Source organism: Macrobrachium nipponense, chromosome 15 (assembly GCF_015104395.2).
Source record: "Macrobrachium nipponense isolate FS-2020 chromosome 15, ASM1510439v2, whole genome shotgun sequence".
In the NCBI taxonomy this organism is placed as follows: domain Eukaryota; kingdom Metazoa; phylum Arthropoda; class Malacostraca; order Decapoda; family Palaemonidae; genus Macrobrachium; species Macrobrachium nipponense.
This window is the reverse complement of record NC_087208.1, coordinates 18,211,876-18,220,104: the sequence shown is the minus strand read 5'-3', so window position 1 is coordinate 18,220,104 and position 8,229 is coordinate 18,211,876. Positions and strand designations below refer to the sequence as shown.

Genomic DNA, 8,229 nt, shown 5'->3' with positions numbered 1-8,229 from the left:
GAAGCCAAAAAATACCATTGATCCACTTTAATAACAATAATAACAATATAATGGTTATTTAGGAAGCCAATCAAGATACTCTACGTAGCCTACGTAGCAGCTAAAACTAGCGGCCACAATACATACACTATAAAACAAATGTCAGCCGATTTCATGTTTAATTACTGTTTAAAACAAATATACACAATAATTGAACAAGTTTACAATTATAAAAAAAAAAAAACATATCTAGGGTCGTTTCGGTTGTTTCGTGGGCCGTTTCGGTCTTTTTGGTCGTTTCGGTAAATAGCCAAGTGAGACACGGCTATAAACTAACACAAAAAATGGGGGGGGGGTTCTGAAGATGGACTAAATGGGGACAGAAAAGAGGCCTCCTAAAGTAAACAAGGATGCAATCCACCTTTCAGCGATGCCAGCATCGAAATAAAAAAAAATTAATGCGAAACCTTTTGTAACATTCAATAATCAGCGGCAAGAAAAAAAATGAACAAGTCACCCCGAACATTTTCTTTCTTGTTTTTGAATTTCAAAGAAAATGGAGCCTTCAAATATTATTGCATAATCTTGCGTGTTGTTGCGAGGCTTGCGAGACTGCGACCCTGCGACAAGGTTTACGTCACTTGACGTAATTAATTCTGTATCCTAACCTTGATAACGATATATCGAAAGACGTGATGATATTTTATCTCCTAGATGTCGTCCCTTATTTTAGGTCATATTCTTGAAGGTTGTAATCGGATTAAGACGCTCGTGGAGTACTGGAGTTGTAAACAAGCCTTAAGTTGTACCTAGTAGTCTACGTCTACCTATAGCTAGGAGTTAGTGCCCACGGTGTTTATACCTAATATCTAGTTCGCTTGATCTGCGTAAGTTTTTGCTAACCCGGGTTGAATTTGGAAATGGGGTGATATTGGTCATTGTTTTCTCAAAATTGATGACAATCTAGCTTATACCTAGGTAGCTAGGTAGGAGTAGTGTAAAGGCGTTGTCACACTAGCGAAATTTCCGTCGACTTTTTCTGAGTTAGTCATCGACTTTCCAAAGAAGTCGACGTCATTCCATACTCTGGTTGTCACACACGTTCTTCTTCATACCGTGGTTGTCGTCGTCAAAACGTAAACAAGCCATCTGACCTGTGAGTTCCCGGAATGATAAAACAACTATGCTTTATAACAGAAAGCAATTAGTGGGTCGTGCTTGCAAGTGTTTAATGATGTTGCGTAGAATTTAAAAAAACAAAAAAAAAAAAGTCTTTGGGTTCGGTCCTGGTTAAAAAGATGTGATAAGTTTTTGTTTAAAAAAAATAAGGTAGGCTGGCCTAGATAGGCTATTCGTAACATTTTTACACAACCACAGTCAGACTGTATTATAAATTAAGCAAGAGAAACACTGCAAAAGTTTTAAAGATTTTTGTTTATATGATTTCCAAATGCAAAAAAAAAAGACGAAAAAAAAAAAAACAATGACAGCAGACCTAGGCTATAGCTATAACAATCTGATATTCACGATATAGCATGATTATCTGTATAAAGATCAGCAAGTTCAGGAAAGTTTTCCCTGAGTCGCATGGTGATCTCTTGGTAATTTTTTCATTTAAGACCCTTTTTCATAAAACTAAGATGCTTATGGTCCCATAAGCATAATCTCTCCCCCATATCTTCGACCAAAACTGTTCTGGCAATCTTGTCCACTGTACCAAGAACTCCATCTTGCATCTGATGACTTGAAATGCGCGCTCTCCGAGATATACACAAACAATAAAGTCGACGGTAGCGATGGGTTGAATTCGATCGGTACCGTTTTCAAAATTCGTGACGACGACACCAGAAAGTCGTCGTCAAAACATGAAAAGTCGACGTCAAAATCAAAAGTCAACGGAAATTTCGCTAGTGTGACAGCGCCTTAACACTTCCTCTAAACCTACCTAACTGTAGTACTAGCTATAGGCTATTTACCGTCTACCTGTCCCATGTACGTACCTTGGCACTACCACTAGGTAGTACCTATAGTACTAGGTATCCTAATTCGGGGTCAATCGCACTTGATAAAACCTACGTAGGTGGTTATTCCTAGGTAGGACTAGGCCGGTTTATAGGTACCTAGCTAGACTACCTACCTACTACCTAGTACCTAGGCTAGGTATACGGACAGTGTTTCAGTTTGAGATGGCCGTTATCGCCTTGTTTATCCTACCTAGGCCTATTTAATCATCTCCTTCAGGCACAGGCTAAAGCTCTTTAATTTTGGTAGTTTAGGCTAATTACTATTCACCCTGAAAACCGACAACTTGTGATAGGGTAAAAAACCGCATGGTACAGGGGTGGACCATGTACGATCAATGTGTACAACCCCAAGAAAAGTACATTATAACGCGTCCTGACACCGGAGTAGAGGTCTTTAGCTCCGTTTCTCATCAATAACAAGTCGCGACTGATGCCCATCTCCGATGTCAGGATTCGTTATAGGTAATGTACTTTTTTTGGGGTTGTTCACGCTGATCGTACAAGGTCCACCCCTGTACCATGGGGTTTTTACCCTACTACTACTATAGTTTGTCTGCATTGCATAAACCTATGTTTGAACTGGTAGGGGAAGAGTATGACAGGAGCCTAGTGCATTACTAGTAGCTAGTAGTACCTACCTATATTTCAATTTCTCAATGCACATGTAAACCTTGTTGCCTCGCTGCTTAACCTATAAATATATGTACTGAAAAGGTAGCTGTGTGGGTAGGTCACTTTCAGTTATTGTTGGCCAAACTAGTTACATGGTGCACTTTAGGCATTAGGCTACTAAGGTTCTTTGTGATGGTTCCCTCCAGTTACATCTTTAGAACTTTTTATACTTAAATTTCCCCTTCAGCATTGAATGACCTCATAGGTCCTAGCACTTGACCTTTGCAACAGATATATATTCCATTACCCAAATGTTAAAGATTAAACTGGCAGGGAACCACTGGAAACTTGAGGTCAGAAAAGTAGGTACAATAGCTAAAAAAAAAAAAGAAGTAGTAGTATATATATGTGTGGAAATAATTGAAAAATCACAAGGCTGTTCTGGTAAACAAGAACTTAAGGATGAAAATACATTCCAAAGAGCAGGGGTAATCACATGGATGCGTTCTAACCTAGCCCTCCCAAGTTAACCCTTCTCCAGATGCTGCATCCCTCCTGACTAAGGAGCTTTCACTTACCTGTTGAGCCCCTTCCCTTTATCTAGACCAGTTGTTCTCAAACTATGGGTTGGGTCATGAGATCAATTTTGATGGGTTGGAGGGACACAGAAAAATTAGTTTTGTGAATGAAAAGCAGTGCCATGGATTCTATCAGTTTAGTTTTGTGAATGAAAAATAGTGCCATGAATCCTGTTAGTTTAGTGTTGTGAAAGGGAAAAGGGTAGATCTAGGGTACTTATCCGCGGCGGCCTAGACTATGGCAGTTGCGTTTTTTCTTTGCAGTTTTACCTAATGAACAAGAATTTTAAGTAATATTTATTCGGACGACTGTAATTAATCCCCCAGGGGCCTGTACTAAACACGGCAAAATACATTGGATGACCCCCAATCCCGAGTGGATGTCGTATCTGCGGTTACGTTCCTTGCAGTCCATGCGGACTGCTTCTGTAGAAATACCAGGAAAAGCTGTGCCATGGATCCCACTAGTTTAGTTTTGTGAATGAAAAGCTGTACACATTATTTATTTTTTCCAGAATAAAATGTATGCTATATCAGTACGTATACATTTTCTTTCTCTTTACTTTATTTTGGGTCACGAAGGGTTGAAATGTTTCAAATAGGGTCACTCATGAAGTTTGAGAACCACTGACTTAGACCAAAAATGATATCAGTAGTACTCTAAGGCTACAATACCAGACTTAGGAGCTCTCCCTCCACCCCCACTATTAACCTAAGATATCTGTGGTATACTATAAGCTTTGAAGGTGTAAGACTTTGGTTTTATAGCAACTGGAGAGTAGACTGCTTGGGAAGGGGTAAGCTTGTTGGCTTCTAATTAAAATCTGTGAAGTATGTTATGAAAATGAATCACAGAATTTTTGGTGTAATCTTTTAGAAAACCTTAATGTTACACTTGTTCATGGAAGTCTCTGGTACATAACTAGGCACATTTACTGCATGATTGATTTCCCACTTATTTACTTGAAGCCTATAGATATGACCTTCAGAGGGACAGGCATACTTTCACTGAAGGGCTCCCTGAACTTCAAGAAAGTTAGTAGTACCTCTGTATGTATCATTGTTTTTTAATGTAGTGATAATATTCCAGACAGTCTTTTCATAGTGCACAACCAAACAACGAAAGCACCTTGTCTGTAAATTTCCCATGAGACATTTTTTAATTTGTCCATGGCTATAAACATAATGTGGCCATCTCTTGGTATCCCAGGCATTCTGTCATTTCCAATGTTTCTAGACCACATAACCTAGACTAAGGGTTCTGTTCTTTCAGTCTAAGTTGGGAAAGCATTTTTGAGAGAATCCTTTTGGGTTGTCTCCAGATGTGAGACCATCATTTCAACTGCCATGTTCTCCACTCCATTTGTCATTCTGAGACAGGGAAATGGTTTGATCCGCAGATCAAAATGTCTCTGCTGTCCAGTAGATGGAGTAAGCCATATTTGCCTTTGACATGCCAGCAAAAGCTCATCATCCTGGATGGCACTGGGACTGCTCCCCTTCAGGTTGACTTCTCATCAGTGGACTGACAAACAACCTCCTCTTGGAGAGACGTCAACTTTTCCAGCTTGGTTTTTCCTGAAAGTAGTGTTACTTTGTGTGTAATAGATCAATAGTCTTGGCTTCCTCTGTACTTGTTTTACAGTTGACCTTCCCCCTCTAGAGATGACTTTGTTCCTGGTGGTTTAGGTAATGAGAGTACAGCCTGGCATTGCCAGGAAACCTTATACCTTATTTTGTCTTTGAGACATCGACCACAAGTATTTTATCTTGGGGACATTGCCCACAAGTCCTTAGTAACCTCCTGAGGATCTGTGGTAGCTGCTGAATAGGTTTTGTAGTCATCCAGGCTCCTCTTGGATGGAAAAGTATCTTTCCCAATGTACTTGGAAAGCATAAGACTGAAGGTTTAATGGGTAATTGACGGGCTTAGTTCTAGCCTATCTCCCTTACTTTCCTTACTCTGTAAGGCAACAGTCATGCTGATTTTGTGCTGGAATAGGCCTTGATCCAGAGGGGTTTCACAATGAAGCATCCTATAGTAGAGGATCTGATAAAAGGTGCAACTCTCCCATTTATCAAAGAAGTGAGTACTGTAAAGCTTTCATTTGTACCCATTATTTTGTTCATGAAACTTACCTGTCAGATATATATATAGCTGTTTTTATTGTAGTGTCTTACCGAACAATTTATAGAGCCGTGATTTCCACGAGCGGCAGGATACTAATTCAAATTTAGCGCGTCGGCGTCGCCAACAACTGGTGGTGATGACGTCATCTCCCTCCACTCGCGGGAGAACCAGGTACAACTGCCCAGGTGAATCCAATTCTTTTCCTGCCGGCGTCCGTGGTGAACATCGGTCGGTCGGTGCGGTTGGATGACTTTGCTTCGCATTTTTTTTTCTGGGGTGGAATGATCTTCGGAATTGGTGAAGTACTCTTTTTTGGCGTTGTTGTTATTATTTTGCTTTTTATTTAGGCGTTGCCATGTCGGATTCTAGTCCGTCGGGAGTTAGGTTTTGCATCTCAGGATGTAAAACTAGATTATCCAAGTTAGAATATGATTCTCACACTAAATGTGTTAAGTGTAGGGGACAGGTTTGTTCAGCAGATCGAACATGTAACGAGTGTAGTGATTGGACTGATTCTCAATGGAAGTTTTTTAGTTCATACTCGGAGAAATTAGCTAAAGACAGAATTAGAAAAGCCAGCGCTTAGGGAAAGTAGACTTAGCTCTGCTTCGTCTTGCGATGCATCTGTTCCTTCTGTTTCTCCTCAAATTGTTATGTCTCCTTTAACTACACCTCCTATTCCTCCTACTAATCCCACTTCTCGGCTTCCCGTGTAGTTTCTTCCGACACCATTGCCAGTCTGGAATCGAGGTTAGATCAGAAATTTTCGGTACTAGCGAATACGGTTTTGCAACTTGGTAATTCAGTTAAGACGTTTTTTTTTTTTTGGAGAAAGCGACCTCAGGTAAGAGTGTAGTTGAGGGTGCGTCTGTCTGTCCGACACTTTCTCCTAGACAAAGGTCACTGTCCAGCTCCCCCCGCACGGGGAGAAGACATACCGGAAGTCCAAGGGAGTCGATCGGGATTTGCCCACAGACAGGCGCCTCTCTTGTTGAGCCTGTTGCGCCTCAACAGGGCTCGGTTAAGCGTTGGAAAGGTGTTGCGGTCAGACGCCTTTCGAATGATTCAAGCGATTCGTCTCCGGTCGCGCGGCGCTCTTGGCGAGATTCGCCCGTTTCGCGTCCCTTAAAGAGGCGTTCAGGCGCCGATTCTTCGCTCCTCCAGTCAAGCGGTAGAAGGAGCCTGAGAGTAGGGTTGCGCCGCGGCCGTTAGCGCTCGTTCGTCGCCTCAATCTGTGCCTTTTTCGGCGCCATCTACTAGTAGAGATTGTGGTTTTAGCGCTGTAGCTAGCAGTTCTAAGGGTGTTTCTTTAGGCGCTTTTTCAGTCTGTTAACGCCTGATGCGCCGTTTTTCGCCTCGAATTTCGGCGGCTCCGAGCGAGGCGCAAGTAGTTTTTCCGCCTCCTGCTGAACATTTAGGCTCTTCCAAGCCTACGTTAACTGTTTTTGATTCGTCTCTGGCGCCTTTGCGCGAAGCGTTAGAGATGTTTAACCAACTGGATGATGAGTCCAAGGGTGGTTCGAAACCTTCAGATCCGGTTGTAGTTCCGTCACTTCTTCGGCGGTATCGGAGAATGAAGAAGAAGTAGAGGAGGAGGATTCACATCACCTCTCGTGTTTATTCACGTTCTCCTTAGATTTCTTCTGGTATCTTATCCAGATTATTTTGAGAAAGCGGCTCCGCGCTCCCCAACTTCGACTTTTTTGATGAGGAGGAAAACTTCAGACCCTCTCCTCCCAAAACTTGGTTCTATCTAAAGCGGTTAGACATTCGTTGAAAGAGACGGAGAAATGGATGTCTATGAAAAGAGGACTTAGGGAAGGCTCTTTTTGCTTACCCTCCCTCTAAGTTTGCTTCGTAAGAGGTATAGGTTTTATGTAACTGGGGAAGCTCCTTCTCTGGGAGTTTCTGCCTCCTCCCAGGGAGACTTCTCCAGTTTAATCGACTCCTCTAGAAGATCTGCTTCGACGCAGCGAAAGTTTTCTTTACAGCGCCTGAGTTGGACACGTTGTAAAGAATCAATTTAAACTTTTTGGAAGTCTTTAGCTTCCTTGATTGGACTATTGGCGCTTTAGCGGCCAAGATCGAAGACTGTCCTTCTCTTTCCAGGAGTTAGCGGAGGATTGGATTGGTGTTCTGTCCTGTGCGGACAAATCCATTAGGGATGGATGGGATGAGTTAGCTTCGCTCAATCGCCTTTGGTACCCTTAAGAAAAGGCAACTTTGGTGCTCCTTTGCTTCTAAAAGGGTTACGTCCCAACAGAAGTCTGCTCTCTTGTTTGCTCCTTTTGTGAAAGATCAACCTCTTTCCAGACGATGTAGTGTTGTCAATTTCGTCTGCGCTAGATAAGAAATCTACTTCGGATTTACTGGCACAGTCTACTAAGAGACCTAAAGCTCCTGTGGAGACTGTTCCTTCGGTTTCTCCTCTGGCCCAAGCGCCTTTTCGAGGGAGAAAACCCAAGCGCTTCTTTCGGCCGAAATCGAATTTGCGACCCTCAGTCTAAGGCCTCGGCCAAGGTTAACACAAACCTTCCAAAATGAAAGCTCGGTTCTTCATGCACCAGTGGGAGCCAGGCTGGCTCTGTTTTGGGAGGAATGGGGAAAACAGAGGAGGCAGAAGCATGGGTAGTGCAAGTACTCAAGTTCGGCTATCGTATTCCTCTCGTTTTCACCTCCCTCGCTCTCACCTGTGCCAATTCCATTCCAGGCATACTCTCCGGGCTCAGACAATTTCTGGCGCTAGCCGCAGAAGTGGAAGCGCTTGTTCTCAAAGAAGCGATAGAAACAGATAGAAGGGATTTTCCTCCAGGCTTTACAATCGCCTTTTTGTAGTTCCCAAGTCATCAGGGGGCTGGAGGCCGGTTTTGGATGTGAGCGCCCTGAACTTGCATGTCCAGAAAAC

General features: G+C 42.6%; 1 protein-coding gene across 1 annotated transcript in view; it reads left to right on the top strand.

Annotated features, from left to right (window-relative positions):
* Positions 1–651: 651 nt before the first annotated feature.
* LOC135227009 (transport and Golgi organization 2 homolog) overlaps positions 652–8,229 on the top strand; it is a gene marked incomplete in the record, with an annotated part of 84,764 nt that continues 77,186 nt past the window's right edge. Inside the window, 1 exon segment of the mRNA XM_064266766.1 lies at positions 652–866.